This window comes from Pelodiscus sinensis, chromosome 5 (genome assembly GCF_049634645.1).
Source record: "Pelodiscus sinensis isolate JC-2024 chromosome 5, ASM4963464v1, whole genome shotgun sequence".
Classification (NCBI taxonomy): domain Eukaryota; kingdom Metazoa; phylum Chordata; order Testudines; family Trionychidae; genus Pelodiscus; species Pelodiscus sinensis.
This window is the reverse complement of record NC_134715.1, coordinates 29155518-29171525: the sequence shown is the minus strand read 5'-3', so window position 1 is coordinate 29171525 and position 16008 is coordinate 29155518. Positions and strand designations below refer to the sequence as shown.

At 42.6% G+C, this 16008-nt stretch overlaps 1 long non-coding RNA gene across 1 annotated transcript in view; it reads left to right on the top strand.

The window, feature by feature from the left end:
• Nucleotides 1-16008, top strand: part of LOC142829562 (uncharacterized) — a 233220-nt gene that overhangs the window by 117685 nt on the left and 99527 nt on the right. The gene's annotated exons all lie outside the window — the stretch shown is intronic.

Here is a 16008-nt window from a genome sequence, read left to right as displayed (position 1 = left end):
GCGTATAAGTTGTCATTGGGTTAACAATAGGCTACTCTTTTGGTAATCATAGGAAACATGGCAAGTTTGTACAGATGGACAAAGGTCAAACTTGGAGGAACTTACAGGTGGCGGCTGGGTCTGCACCTCAAGGCTGAAACAACACTATAAGCCAAATCAGTCTCAGCCTTATTGGAATTAACATATTTCCTAGGATTCTGAAATAAAAATCTGTTTGTTTTAATTCTAAATGGTGTCTTGTTTAGGCTTCATAATTCTCTAAAAAATGGACGGCACACAGAGCAGCCCGTCATAAGGATGCATATTGTATATCATCCTGTTTTGTGCTCAGCAATCCTGATCCTGTGAAGAATGAAGAGTGTCTTTAACTTTAAGCACATGCTTATATGCTATGGAATCAGAACGAAGAACAATACCTAATCCATTCCAGCGGTTTGCTCTATTTATACCCATACGCTACATACCTAATAAAAGTCAACACTTGAGATAGAAGGGGCATTTTCTATTTTTGCTGTTCTTTTTCTTCCCCATTTGTGTGGATTTATCTTGAAACAGCATAGGACTTCAGCAGCAATGATGGCTCTAGCTCATCTCAACTAACTTCTCCTTTCTCCAAAAGGACAGTTAATACTTTCTAACAGGCTGTCAAGTAGGGAGGTTTTCCTTCTAAAAAACTCTCTCCAGCAAATGAGAAAGGGAACAAGGGATGCAGTTAAAACAAAATCTGTCTTTATTTCAAATCCTTTAACTGTTTTTCCTTTATTCTGTATCCATAATCTGTATACTAAACCTCAAACCTTGTTTATACCTTTTAAATGTTGGTGAATGATGGGATCATGTTATCACCTTGGACTCTTTGGGCCCATTTATTACATCTCATAAAATAAAATAAACCTCAAGTTTAGTCCATCAATGTTTATTATTTCCCAGTTAAATACAATGGACTTGACCAGCCCCGCCTCTGGGAGGAGAGGGGCAATGGGGCAACTGCCCCTGGGCCCAGCTACTCAAAAAGGCCCAGGGCTCCTGGCTACTGCTACCACTACTGTAGCAGTGGCAGCCTCCAGAGTGATGGGTCCGGACGGTGCTAAGGGCCGGCTGGGAAGTGGGTTGGGCACAGTCTGGGTGGCACTGAAGGCTGACTGGCTCCAGCCCCACCCCTTCTGGGAGTGTGGAGCTGCCTCTCCCCCTCTCCCCACTTTGTCTAGGAGCCCGGCAATTCTGTCAGCCTCCCTCCCCCTGAACTAGATTCCCCATTATATTGCCCAGTGGGATAAACTGGCAGCAAAGTCAGTGTAGCTGGCTGCGAGGCAAAGGGGGCATTCACCTCAGGGTAAGGATGATCTTCTAACGCAGGGGTCTCCAAACTTTTCAGCCCGAGGGCCGCATTAACTATCAAACAGCAGTTCGGGGGCCAACTACACACTTGAGGTCCAAATAAAAAACAATCAAAACATGGATGTTGTTTTTAATTATTTATTTAATATTATTTTATTCAGTTATTATTTAATAACACATTGATACACTACACATGAACACCTGTATTAGTGTGAATGGTGAAATTGTTTCCTGGATGCCAAAATAGCAGACATTTCTGGCTTTAGATTTGTTGTCCCTAACATCAACAGTGACCTGAGATTATCATCGGACAAGTTTGTTCTCAAATTGTTCTTCACGTAATTTTTTTTCCATAGACAAAAAGGTCTCCACGGGCCGGATGAAAGGGCCTCGCGGGCCGTAGTTTGGAGACCCCTGTTCTAACGACTTAGATTTTGTAAGTGTGTAAAACACTCACACTTCCTGTTACTGGTTAACAAGTAAAGGGATTTTGAGAAGACACCAGGTGTATGTGAGTGAAAAGATTGCACAAAACCACTTGACTTGAGACTAGTGCTGGTCAGCTGGACATTAGGTTCTGCAGTATGTGGCCATTTAGTACCTATGCTTTGGAATAAATCTATTGATGATAAGGTATTGAAATGCCTCATTTTTGTATAGTGAATACAATTGATATTTGTTTTCTAAAAAGAAAGAAATTCCACAAGGAATCCTTTGGCTCAACAGGAGTTATCATAAAGAAACAACAAGACAATAAAAGTTACTAACTTTGGTGAAGTTCCTGATACAGAATAAGTCCGTGGGAAGAGATTGAAGTGGGATGTGTAGAGCTCTGACAGCCTGCAGTCACTATAGCTGTGTTTGACCCCAGGCTCTGATCTTAGTGTCTCCAAATTTTGGAGACGTTTGGATCTAGATCTCAGCTTTGTGGTTTGGGCCCTAGTACACATGTTGTAGTTAAATATAAAGTTTTTTTTTTAAAGAATTAAGGGATATAAACCTATATCCTCCACTCTAATCAACAGGGGTTAGTGCGGTGACACTCAGCCCTGAGTGGTTCAGGAGCCAAATTAACAAACATTACCCTCTTTTATATTATAACAATCATTATTATTATTAATTAATTAATTAATTAATCTCACAGCAAAATGACTGACCAAGTATTCTATAATTGGCTAATAACATAGTAAAAGCATCCTTATTGGTTAGTAATGTAGATCGGTTAACAATTAAATCACACAGTGTTTTAATATCATGTGATGCAAAAAGCCTCAGGAGATCCATTGCAGGGCTACATGTGTCTCAGTCTGGGTATCACTAATGAGAAAGTTCCCTTATGGCAGATAGACCATAACTGCCTACTGCAGCTTTTCTTTACACCTGCCTCTGAAAGAGCTGGAAACTGGCTTAGAAGAACTACTACTTTGGTATGGCAATCTCATTGCTTCTGTGTAATTCTGAATCAAATGGAAATAAGATAGAATAAGCAATTTTATCTATTTAGATAACCTAAATAGTTGTTGCAGTTAATAACTAGGTTTTAAGTAGAACATAAGTATACAACAAAACAAAAATTTAAAAATATTAGGATAGATAAAATCCATTTTATCTATCCACTTGCGCAAGAGGGCTTTTTCCCGAACGGGAGCAGCATAGTATTTGTGGAAGAACACTGACAATCTTACATTAGATCATCAGTGTTCTTCCACAAATTCAAGCGGCCAGTGTAGACAGCTGGCAAGTTTTTCCGCAAAAGCAGCTGCTTTTGCGGAAAAACTTGCCAGTCTAGACGCAGCCTTATAGTCTGTACAATCAAAAGGGAAGGAACAGGGAAAAACAATAAAATATGCTGTAAAAACAACCTATCAATAAATCCTGACTGTCTCCTTGTACAATTAGCACCAGCCTAATGAAAACCACAATTTAACATTTAAAATTCAAGGGAAATGAGTTATCTCTCTCTCTCTAGCAAGTAAATGTACTTTGTTAAAACCAGAAAAAAGACAATCCCAACATTTGGAATCAGTGGAGCAGTTTAGAATTCTTTACATGCACTCTTTAATCAGGCCTGGTAATGGGATACACAGCCTCTCACTCCCAGGTCAACAAGTTCAAATCAACATGGAGTAGATAGTCACTGAGAGCTGGTAGTATCTAATAGCTGATAGTAAACATGAAATGAGTGTCTAGTTGTAGTCCATTTCCTATTGCACAGGTGTCCACATCGTAACACTCCCTCCATTTTTTTGTTATTCTATCTGACTATCCTAGTTTTCAGATAAAGGACTGAATAGGTATCAAGACTGAACTGCCCTTTAACCTCTAGAAGGAGGCAACTTCTCGCTGTGGTTGAGGTTGGATTTGTGGCAGATTGATGAAGCTTCCAAGTCTTGCCATGTGCTGTTCCTATACGGCAAAGAACTGGAAGGTTTCAGTTTCTGACCTTATCAATATGGCACCTTTCAAGAGCTTTGCATGCTTGTTATAGCAAAACTGATCCCCCCAAATCACTCTATAAAACCTTTAGAACATTTCAGTCAAAACATAAACAGAACAATACTCAGAAATGATCAAAACATTTAAAAATAAGCATATTTCATTTTTCCCTTTGAATCCTTCTTGAAAATTGCTTCGTTTTCTACAGTGACTTATCTGATTTTATTTTTCAATGTCTTTCACAATCCCAGTTTTGCCTAGCAGATCTATGTGTACCCTACAAGGTGAAGACGAGATACATGCAGTAACACTTGACATTTGGAACAGTTAAATGCCCTAGTGAGAAGCTTAGGAGAGTGAAAATCTGATGGATTAAAGTGAGAAGCTGTGGGGAATAGAGAACCAGAATATTTATATGTAGCTCGTTGTGTAACTTTGCCAGGAAATAAATGTTCTATAATATATATTTATATGGTTCTTTTTTGTTTTTGTTTTTACTATGGATGTGAGGGACTAGTTGACTATCCGATAAGCAAATGCTTATTGGATAGTCGACAGGATAGTCAGCTAGTCGCTTCCCCCTTCCTTGCTGCCTCTATCAGAAAGAGGCAGCAAGGAGGGGGAAGTGAAGGGGGTACTTAAAAGCGGCAGCGCCGCTTGCAGCCTGGGGCCAGACCCCGGGCTCCACTCAGTGCTGCTGCTTTGAAATGCTGCATGCAGCCCAAGCCAGCTGGGGTGTCCCCAGGCTGCACATGGCGTTTCAAAGCAGCAGTGCTGCGTGGAGCCCAGGATCAGCTGGGCACTCCCCAGCTGACCCCGGGGCTCCACGCAGTGCTTTCGCCTTTAAAATGTAGCAACAGCCCTACGGTTGTTTCTACACTCAGAGGCAAAGGTGCCCTATCGAATACTCAATGCAACATGCGTTGACTATTCGATTAGTCAGTTAGTTAATATTTAACATCCTTGGTTTTCATCAGAGGTATTTTAGCACCCAAAGTTCCCATTAAAGTCAGTGAGAGCTCTGGGTTCTTAGCATCAGTGAAAAATCGGTTCAACAACATATAATAGAATACTACAGGTTGAATCTCTCTAGTACAATACTCTCTAGTATGGCAACACCATGGTCTTGCATGATTTTAAATAGCCAGATGTCCACTTATCATGGGTGTGGCCGAATTTCCTGCGGTCCCATCAAATTTGTTTACAGTGACCACTGCTGGCTCTCAGTGTTCTGTGCTGTTCTAATTTACCCCTCAATGTCTTCTAAGAGTCCAATAAGCAGTGGAAGTGTTAGTAATGCTGTTGCACAATATTGATCTCCTGTGGTTCAGCAAATTCTTGGGTTTGGCATCAGTCGGGTACCAAGGGTACCAGATGAGAGAAATTCAACCTGTAGATAAAAATTGGTAGTGTTGCATGAATATTTTCTAGCTTTTTAAAAACTGAAAAAACACACAGCAAGTCCAAACTTTCACACCATATTGACCATCTATTTGCCTCTGTGTTAGAGGCATGTAACTTGGCCAGATTTGGGTGGTTATTCATGGGGATGGCAAAAGGTATTTTGATTCTAGAATATGATTCCAGCTGCATTTCAATTTTTCAAGATCCTGCTCTAAAAGATGGAAGGGGCAGAGTATCTCAGTGAAATAGTTTAAAAAAAATTGTAACGTGACCCAAATAATGTAATTTTCCCATAACTTTGTTCTGTGAAACAGCTTAACTGTTTTGGTGGAAAATTTCCAAAATCAGCCTAAGGAACTCAGCTGTCCTAGGCAACTTCAGCCCAGGTTGTCAAGTTTGACAAAGTTCTAAGAAATGAAAGCAGACTCTTATAAAGGAAAGAGTCAGGCATTCTTTAAGGTAGGCAGCTCTGACCGTAATTAGTGATTGAATTGGATGTACAACCATTGTCTTTATTCAAAGGAATTGCAGGGAGGAAGAATTCTGTTTTTTCAACTGGATCATTTTTATAGAGATTTAAAAGAAGCAAATAGTTAATCTTTGTGGTTGCAAAGAAAAGCTTAATAAATAAACACTAAACCAGGGGTTGGCAACCTTTTAGAAGTGGCACACCAAGATTTAACTTATTCACATCTATTTATGGATCTGCGTGCCCCCGGACTGTGTCCCCGTGGGTGCAAAGCCCTCAAGGGCCCAGAGCCCCCACCTGTGTCCTGCGTGTGCAGGGTCTTCAGCTCCAGCGCTGCCTCCCATCACCCTGGGAGCGACGCAGTCTAACCTGCTGCTGGGGAAGCGGGAGGGCTTGTACATCATAAGAGCCTGTCCTGCCCAGCTAGGATCTGCGCAGCCCAATCTGCAGCCTGCCCTGCCAGAGCCACCGAAACAGACGCCCAACAGTGGGCAGGACTTTTCCACAGAGGGGGGTGGAGTGGCGCTCCTCCACATGTAGCTCTGCAGGGTGTGTGTGTGTGTGTTTGCTTTTTTCACCTCTCTGCCTGCCCCCCGGAGCTGGTGCTGCAGCCTCATGGCTGCATGCTGGCTGCGAGGCTCCAGCAGCAGTGCTGGCTCCCCGCGTGTCACTCAAAATCATCTTGCATGACATTTATGGCATGTGTGCTGTATGTTGCTGACCCCTGCCCTAAAATAACAAAATAACCCCACAGCTTAAATTATGCTTATTATTTGCATCTCATTATTTTTGAGCCAAATTCATTATTTCTGAATGTTTGGGGCCAGCAAAGGAAAAGAAAGCCAGGAGCCTCCCTTTGTCTCCGGAGCAAAGGGACACAGACCATCCGTCTCTGCTGGGAGAGCAGACGGAGCTATTCCAAGGGCTGGTGCAACCTGAGAATTCCCTCTGTGCACTGGAGAGCTCTGGAGTGGAAGGTGTCTCTTGAGCTGCAATCCTTTCTGCAGCTCCCAGCGGGGCTGGGACGTTCCACATCTCTTCCACATAGAGCCATGGGCTGTTTGCACAGCCTGGCCGACAGTGTATTAGTGTAGGGGGGAAGAAAAATGTCAGGAGGACATGCATTAAAAGGTGGCCTCACAAGGGCACAATGTTATCTAGTTTTTCTTCAGCCCAACAGGTGGCTTGTCAACATAACTGTAATTTTATATAGAGGTATTCAGGAGCTTTAGGGACATAGACTGTGGCATTCCAGTTATGTCCATGCCTTTGATACTGTGCTACAGTGTCAGGAATGGTATGGCACTATTTAAACTCAGTGTATGTCAGTGTTGGCTACATGGTTATGTGCCGGCTGCCAACTCAGTGCTTACTTGTGTCAATGACTGCTCGAACTGTGCATGTGAAAGGCAGCTGTATTAGTAAAGCTTGGGTTTCTTTGATTTGTCGCTAAAATAGATAAATGCCATTGTTGGAAACATTGTCATAAACCAGCCTCCTAGATAATGCATAAAATACTGTAGGATGAACACATGTGCTTAATAAGGGTCAGCACCTAGTACAAAATAGTACCTTTGTCAATAAGCAGAACGGGCCAAAGCAAGAGACATGCCTGATATAGTCTATTTTAGGCAACAATTAGTAAGACAGAATATGGCTAAAGAAATATGTTTAACCTCTTTAGAAATTGGAGCTGTGTTAAAAGTGATAAAATCTGCCAAGGAGAGAATATTTTCTAACAGCCTGGATCCCCCCTCACTTACACTGGATAGCTTTGTTGACTTAATTGATTTATGGCAGTATGTGAGATAGGAGAATCAAATCCAAGATACCTATTTTTGTTTCGGTGCCACTGTGTCACTCCTGTATAAAGAAGGAAAGAATCAGGATATAATAGCACCAAAATATATTGTATGCATTAACTGTTTGATGCTCCCTCTTTTTTCAGGACTGAAACAACAGAGACCCTTGTTCCTATTCCCTTTGAACTGAATGGGAGTTTTGCCCAGATCACAACTATGCACCTCTTTACCAAGAAATAAATAATGAATAGAGTTCCCAGCAGTTCTTAGCTAGACTAAAAATCTTATAGGTATGTATCATCTCCCCATCATCAAATACTACTACATTTGTGTGTGTGTATGCAGATTAGGGCATTCATAGATATATAATTACACCCTGGAGGTGATTCAGATATGACCCCTCCCATCCTATGTGTAATTAAAAGTTTAATCTAAACTGGGGCCACAAACACTGACATTCTTAATCATAAATGTATTATTGCATTGCGTAATGAATTTTGGGTGCCTTGCTGTGCATTTCCATACTTCATGGCTTTCTTTTAAATTCATCCTTAACTCTGAATTTTCTTGATTTCTGTTGCTTTGTTTTGGGAGAATTACAACATCCCTGCAATTATTTTTATTCTTAAATTATTGCTGTGTACTTTTAATCTTTATTCCACTTCATTTTAGAATCTGTATGTATAATAATATCAGATAGTTCTTTTTACAACCAGTGCAGCAAAGAAAAAATACCATTTTTGTACTTATTCATTAGTCAGGTGGCTCTCAAGTTGAATTCTGTGGATCACAGATGTCCACTGTTCTTGAGGTCACATGCTTCTAGCTTCTTTTCATTTTCAGCTAGTTCTTGAAAGGCCTGGACAGCTGTAGAAGAGTTGTTAAAAAAGGGAGGAGTAATAAGGGGCCTCCCCAAGGGTCTACTGTACTCATAAGAGCAGAGAGGGAGAAGAATCCAAAGCTATTAGCACAAGAAAATTCACAATCTGCCATGTGCAGAAAAGCCAGCCACGTAGCTACTAGCAGGACTGGAGTCAGGAACATCAAAGACAAGACTAGGCATGGTAAGGATGTATTGGGGAGGAGGGCATATACAAGCAGAAGACAAGATAAAACAAGGGCAAGGGAGCATGGATGTAATTAAGGGGGGAGGAAGGGACTTCTTACCCCACAACTTTCAGCATGTGATGGAGCATACATTTCTCTTCACCAGTTTACAGCCTCCATTTGGAGGAAGTGGGACAGCAGATGGAGGAGAGGGATCAGTCTGAAGCTGCATCAGACAGAAATGCTCATCACTTTCCCTCCCCCCATCAACTTTGATAAGCTGGAGAGAGGAAGACGCCACAACTGCAACCTCCTGCTAATAGGGTTGGAGCCACTATGCTCCCTGCAGAGCACAAGGTCTGGGCTGCACACATCTGACACAAGATCTAAGTAGGGTCTGACATTGCTGAGTTTGGGTTTGGGGGATACAATATAGAAGACATGGGAACAAGCTAGTTCAGATAATATTTAACAAGATAATTTTAAAAACATAAATTCATGTGCTTCTTTTCACTTGTAAGTTATTTTCATTATAGATTAATTCAGTATGTAGAAAACACAATATCTTGGCCAACTGATTTGTTGGTTTTAACAAAGCTTTGGTAGTTCTAGAATTTAAAATGGCAATAAATTATTATTTAGTGAAGTGTTATTATCTGGGAAACTTCCAGGATAGATATATACGTGCCGAAGAGTTTATAGAAGGTTTCTAAATGTTTTTATTGGTTACGTTGTTTGAAGTAGATTATAATAGGTTCAGATTTCCTGTTGGCACATCTGTAATAATGTGGGCTTTTTTCATTACAGTCAGTACGTTTAGGGTAAAATGTTGGCCACCAGATCCACTGTGTTCGTGCGCTCTGAAATCGGCACCAGAGAGCTTGTCCTATGGGTTAACTCTCAGAATATTAATTAAAGGGTTAAATTCAGTATTTGCCAAGTTAGAACATGAAATAGTGAATCATTGCTTATAATTGGTGTTGCTTATAATTGGTGTAAATAATGACAGCTCCATAAACGACGTGAGAGTGATTGATGGTCGTACCAAGGGGATATTGACTATATAACTAAATTCATGTTGTTCAAAATAACAGGAAAAAATAGGTGAGGCTTTAAATGTGTCAGACAAAACCCATGGGGAAACTGTTTCATTGCTGTTCATTTTAAAGTATTGCAACCTATGTTCCTTGGTGCAGCAAACGAATACCTGCTTTTATAATAGATAAAAGGCGAATCTCCCGCTGCATATCTATTATTTGACCTTCCATGCTTCTTGTGAGGAGCATGATGGTATGGATATGAACTAAATATTGCACCTATTTTACATTTAAAGTCCGTTTCAGCCTTAGTGATGATACAACCTATCCTAAGTAGAGGAATCATGGAATAGAAAGCAAAGTCTTTGCCATTTGGATTAGTCTCCTCTAGACATTGACCACGTCTTGTTCCATAGGGGTAGAATTGAAGGTCCTAGATTTTTTGTTTATATACATTGATGAACATTTTTTCTAATTCTCTTCTTAACACAGCATGGATGTCTCTTCCAAGAAATAAGTTATTAGTAAGGTGAAACTAATTGTATTTTGTTTTAATTGCATGCCAGCATTCATTTTACACAAAAAAGTACTTTAAAACTCTCCTTGAATTTTGTTTTTCTGCTGTCCTGTCTTAAAATTTCAGAGTTTCATCAGTTTTTAAACAGAAAGTTTGTGCAGTATTACAGATTTTCATCATTGCTTGGTTTGCTTAATATTCAAAGTAAATCCATGATGATTGTGGTGTTACTAGATTTGCCCATTACTCTGGGGTATGCTCATTTATTAGGGTTACTCTTCTGGGGGAGAGAGGTGTTGATAATTTTGTCAGTGTGCTGCTTATGTAACTTAGGTTCTCATATGGAGCTCTATTTCTCCCTTCTGCCAAATCCCTCCCAGTGGAACTATCTGGCTTTTTATGAATTTCTAACTGTGATTCTTTCTCCAAAGAGTCCTGCACTCTGAGTCATGGTGGTGACAGTTGATAGCATTAGCTAAGTTCTACTTCCTTAGTCATGTAAGGCAACTACTAGGAGGGATTTTTTTTAAACATAACTTTCATAAACATTCCTATGCTGACAAAGCATCTAATAGACTTCCTGGGCTCACACTGGCTTTATACAGGGGTATTGCGGAGGAGGGGGGAAAGCAATTAGTCGAGTACTGACTTGACTACCTGATCAGCCTATGCTCAGGGTAGTCAGCTACTCAACTAGTCGCTTGCATCCCTATTCTGAACAGGGGCTATTGGGGCTTAGTAGGCACATGAAGGCGAGATCCACAGTTTCAGGGTACTTGGAAAGAAGACAAAACAATGTTTTAAATCATGTGTTTGAATAATGTCCACAACCTTGTTTATACACGTTTTAGATAGTTAATTGCTCTTTAAATACTGGAAATCATGTTTAGGTATCTTAATTTTCTATATGCACTGTAATACTCTGAGGCTACGTCTACACTGCAGGCTTTTTGCACAAGAACAGCTATTCTTGCGCAAACACTTGCGGAACGTCTACACTGCACGTGTGTTCTTGAGCAAGTAAATTTACAGTAAAGCATCAGAAAAGTGGGCTTCTTGTGCAAGAGTTATTCTACTCCTCATGAGGAATAAGCTCTCTTGCGCAAGAAGGCAGTGTGGACGGGCAACAGGGGTTTCATGCGCAAGAAACCACTATCGCTAAAATGGCCATCAGAGCTTTTTTGCGCAAGGCAGTGTCCACACTGCCATGGAGGCTCTTGTGCAAAAGCACATATCTTGCGCAAAAGCACATGGCAGTGTGGACACACTCTTGTGCAAGACCTTTTGCACAAGAAATCTTACGCAAAACAGTTCTTGCACAAGAAGCCTGCAGTGTAGACGTAGCCTGAGGGTAAAAAAGAAGATGCTTTCAATGCTATTAGTCGTCCTCACTCTAGTACAGTATTTCTCAAAGTGGTTCACGAAACCACTTTGAGAAACCTGTAAACTGACTGTATTAGTTTGTTTATTTGCTGGCGCCACAGCCACAGAGCTTCATGACTCCCATTGGCTCCAGTTCACCATTTGCAGACTAAAGGAGCCATGGGAAGTGGCCTAGGCTGGGTCACAGCTTTCCACGGCTCCCTTTGGCTGTAAATGGTAAAACGGAGCCAACATGGTCCATGGGTGTTGCCAGATGAGGGAGTACCGGTTTTGGGAGGTTCAACCAGAATAATGTTTACTACTGGTTCTGCTAGCTCAGTGCATTTAGGGCCAAATTGTACTATCTTGCCTCAGAATAAGTGGTACCTCACTCCTGAGGTAATGCCATTGAAGCCAACTCTTATAATGAGTAGCTAGCTCTTTAAAAGTTTTGAAATTGACACCTAAATGTGAATGAAAATTGGTGGAATTCAAGTCTTATATTATTGGATTAGAATCCTGTTGCTTTACATCACTGGAAGTAATTTATGACTGTTAAAATAAGAGTGATGGATAGGGATCTGCAGTATGTGCTGCATTTTCCCAGTAGGCTAAGGGTTAGCTGTGAAGGTCAGACATGCTGCACAGGAAAGGTTTTTTCTCTTTTGAGTGCTTTGGTGGTTTTACATTTTAAAAAGAGGCTGATTGTTTCCGACCATCTTAAAAATGGTTTCAGGAGACTCTCTCTCTTTCTGATTTAAACTTTGATTCACTCTCATTTTTGTCTTTCTGTAAATGTAGCTGCAGTTGAACTTTTTTGAAACGTTTTAATATTACAAGCATTATTTCTTTGTGCTGTAAATTGCTCGTCCTTTATCTCTGATTGTTTCAGTAGAATCCTCCAACAGAGTTTTATTAATGCCATCTCAGTAGGTTAGCTTCTGTGTCTGAATCATTAAAATAAATGATGGAAAAGAACTATATTGATTTTGTATTTCATCTTGCCATTGTGGGATATTGCATTGTGCTTTGTCCAGTGTTGTCTCGTTCTAAATTATTCTAGTGCTGAAATGTTACTAATTATTTCAAGAGACCATCCGACAGCTGGACATTTTGCTTTGTTCAGCTTTATTCACTTCCCTCCTCAGATTCAGTCCTAGTACAGGTTGGACCTCCCTGGTCCAGCATCCTCAGGACCTGAGTGGTCCTCAAGGAGGGAGTTTGCCGGACCAGGGGAGGTCAGGCATGGGGCTCCCCTCCTGGCCACCAGTCTGGTCAGTGTGCTGCCCCTGGGCAGTGGCAGGGTTCTACTCCCAGCTGCCACTCTGCTCTAGCTGGTAGTGCTCCCAATCTCCGGTCCATGGAGGCTCCATGTCCCTAGCTAGTGGAGGCTTCCCTGCTCCCTCAGGGTATGTCTACACTACAAAGTTAATTCGAACTAACGGACGTTAGTTCGAATTAACTTTGATAGGCGCTACGCTAGCGCTCCGCTAGTTCGAACTTAATTCGAACTAGCGGACGCTTAGTTCGAACTAGGTAAACCTCATTCTACGAGGACTAAGCCTAGTTCAAACTTACTAGTTCGAATTAAGGGGTGTGTAGCCCCTTAATTCGAACTAGTGGGAGGCTAGCCCTCCCCAGCTTTCCCTGGTGGCCACTCTGGCCAACACCAGGGAAACTCTATTGCCCCCCTCCCGGCCCCGGAGCCCTTAAAGGGGCACGGGCTGGCTACGATGCCCGTGCCAGGTGCAAGCCTGCCAGCACCCAGCTAGCAGACCCTGCACCTGGCACTGCTCGAGCCAGCCACCCGATGCCCCCCAGCCTTTCCCCTCTTCCCGGGACCAGTATAGCGGCTCCCGGGAGCTTGCCCGGGACCGCAAGAGGCGGCCACCCGCCTGGTCTAGTGCGGACATCGTGGACCTCGTCCACGACCTCCGCACTAGGCACAGGAAAGCGGCCGTCTAGGGCAGGAGAGCTGCCAGCCTGGCCACTCAGGAGCAGGTTTCATGAAAATCAATGTGGTCCACTGAGACCCCCGACCCTGAGCCCTGAGCTTACAATGGCCGTACTGGGTCAGACCAAAGGTCCATCTAGCCCAGTAGCCTGTCTGCCGACAGCGGCCAACCCTAGGGATCCTGGAGGGGATGGACCAAAGACAGTGACCAAGCCATTTGTCCCGTGCCATCCCTCTCCAGCCTTCCACAAACTTTGGGCAGGAACACCACTCCTACCCCCTGGCTAATACCACTCCATGGACCCAATCTCCATGAATTGATCTCACTTCTCTTTAAACTCTGTTCTAGTTCTAGCCTTCACAGCCTCCTGCAGCAAGGAGTTCCACAGGTTGACTCTTTGCTTTGTGAAGAACAACTTTCTGTTACTAGTTTGAAGCCTGCAACCCATTCCTTTCCTTTGGTGTCCTCTAGTCCTTCTATTATGGGAACTAATGAAGAACTTTTCTTGATGCACCCTCTCCACCTCATGCTTTTATAGACCTCTATCATATCCCCCCTGCATCTCCTCTTTTCTAAACTGAAAAGTCCCAGTCTCTTTAGCCTCTCTTCATATGGTACCTGTTCCAAACTCCTCATCATTGTAGTTGCCCTCCTCTCTCCCACCCTCTCTCTTCCCCTCTCCCAACTCGTTTTCCCAGTCTACCCCAGTTTTGTTCAATAAAGAGAGATTCTATTTTTGAACACAATTGTCCTTTATTTTGTACATCAGGAAGGGGGGCTAGGGAGGGATAAGTGGAAGGATGTGAGGGAGGAATGGGGTACGAGCTCCTGATGGGGAGGACTGGGCTGGCTCTGCGGGCTTCTGGGGGTGGAAGCTATCCTGCAGCCCCCCGATTGCCCCCTCTCCCCAGATGGCAGCCTGTGGCAAGTGCAGCCGGTCTGATGGCCGAGTGCTGTGATGTGCCCAGTGTGGGTACTCCGGGCAATCCAAGCCAGGACTGCTTTGCAAGCGGGGCACCCCTGAGAACTGTCTGTCCGGGGTGGGGGTTGGGTCCCTTTAAGCACAGCCCTTGGCTAGCCTGAGACAACAGCTCCACGCTCTAAGTCCTCATCTGATGCCCTGCTGGCACTGCTTCTGGCCATCTTTAACCCTGGCTAAGGGTCCACTTAATGTGGACATGCTAGTTCGAATTAGCAAAACGCTAATTCGAACTAGTTTTTTAGTTTGGATCCGTTAGTTCGAATTAGCTTAGTTCGAATTAACTAATTCGAACTAAGTTCGAATTAGCGCTGTAGTGTAGACATACCCTCAGTTGGCAGGGGCTTCCTGGCCTGCAGCAGCTCCTTTGCCCTTGGCCAGCAGCAGATCTATGCCCCCGACCAGCAGGGACTCCATGTCTCTGCTGGAGGAGCTCAACTCCCAGCTGGCAGAGCTCCCTGCCCGGTCCTGCTCTGGCTGCCAGCCACTGGCTGGGCTTCCCGCCTCCAAGTCACTCACCTTCCAGGCTGCTTGCTGGCTAAGCTCACAGTTGCTGGCAACCTCTGTGGCTGGGGCTCTCTGGTCAAGCACGTGGTCCTGCTAGAGCATGGATTTTGCCGGACCAGAGAGTCCAAGACCACAGAGGTTTAACACAGTGATATGTTATATAAAATTCTTGAGAGAACCTCCTTGAGCAACTTCTCTGCTTCTGGGATGTTTATACTCTTCAGATACTTTTAGATATTGTAATTTAATATCACCTGGCTGATGGAGTAGTGTACCTGTACCTATTTGAGTCTCTATAGCATGCTCCTCTCCCATTTAAAAGAGTAAAAGGAGAGCAGTTACTTTAAAAATTGTATGGCAGAGGAAGGGTGGTAAGCATTGCTACATCCATCCTCAGCACCATGAACTGGTAGGTAGCAGTGTAGTTGGAATAAAAGTTTTGCTTTCAGAAACTGAAAAGCCCATTGATTGCAAAGCATCAAAATCAGCAGATCCTTAGCCAGCTGTTGAAAACCCTTTCAGTGCTACTGTCAGCCACGCATGCTAACACAGCTCACTAATGATTGTTGCAAAGCACAGAGGATGAGTTAGCACTCCTCTACATTTAAATAGTTTAGATTCAGAAACATGATTTAACATAAGCCACGGTGCTCTTTCAGATTTATCCTATGCATTATTCTTTAAATGGCAAACACGCATAAGCACTGATGCCGGTTACATTGTTCAACATTGATGTGAAGTTGGTACTTAAATACTGTGTTAATAAAATACATAGATACGCAGGTGTACTGTACATATTAGGACAATTTAATATTAGGAATGACATTTCTGCAACGGCAGGTAATTATAGACAGACTATATTTTCCACTATAGTACTAATATTTAATACACTCTATAATTTAGCTTCTTAACATTTTTCCTAAATTATGCTTGCACTTTTTTAAGGTAATCATAGTTTTTCAAATATTGATACGAAGAAGCAGAGACAGGGACTGAAAGCAAAACATTTGATCTCCAGTTAAGCAACTTATTTCAGCTATTTAAAAAAAATGGCATTAGCCATAAGAGATTTTCAATATTTTAAACGTAAGATTAGGGGGAAGAGCCATCCTTTTAAAGTGATATTTGATCTGTTCCCACAGTTGCTGTAATTAT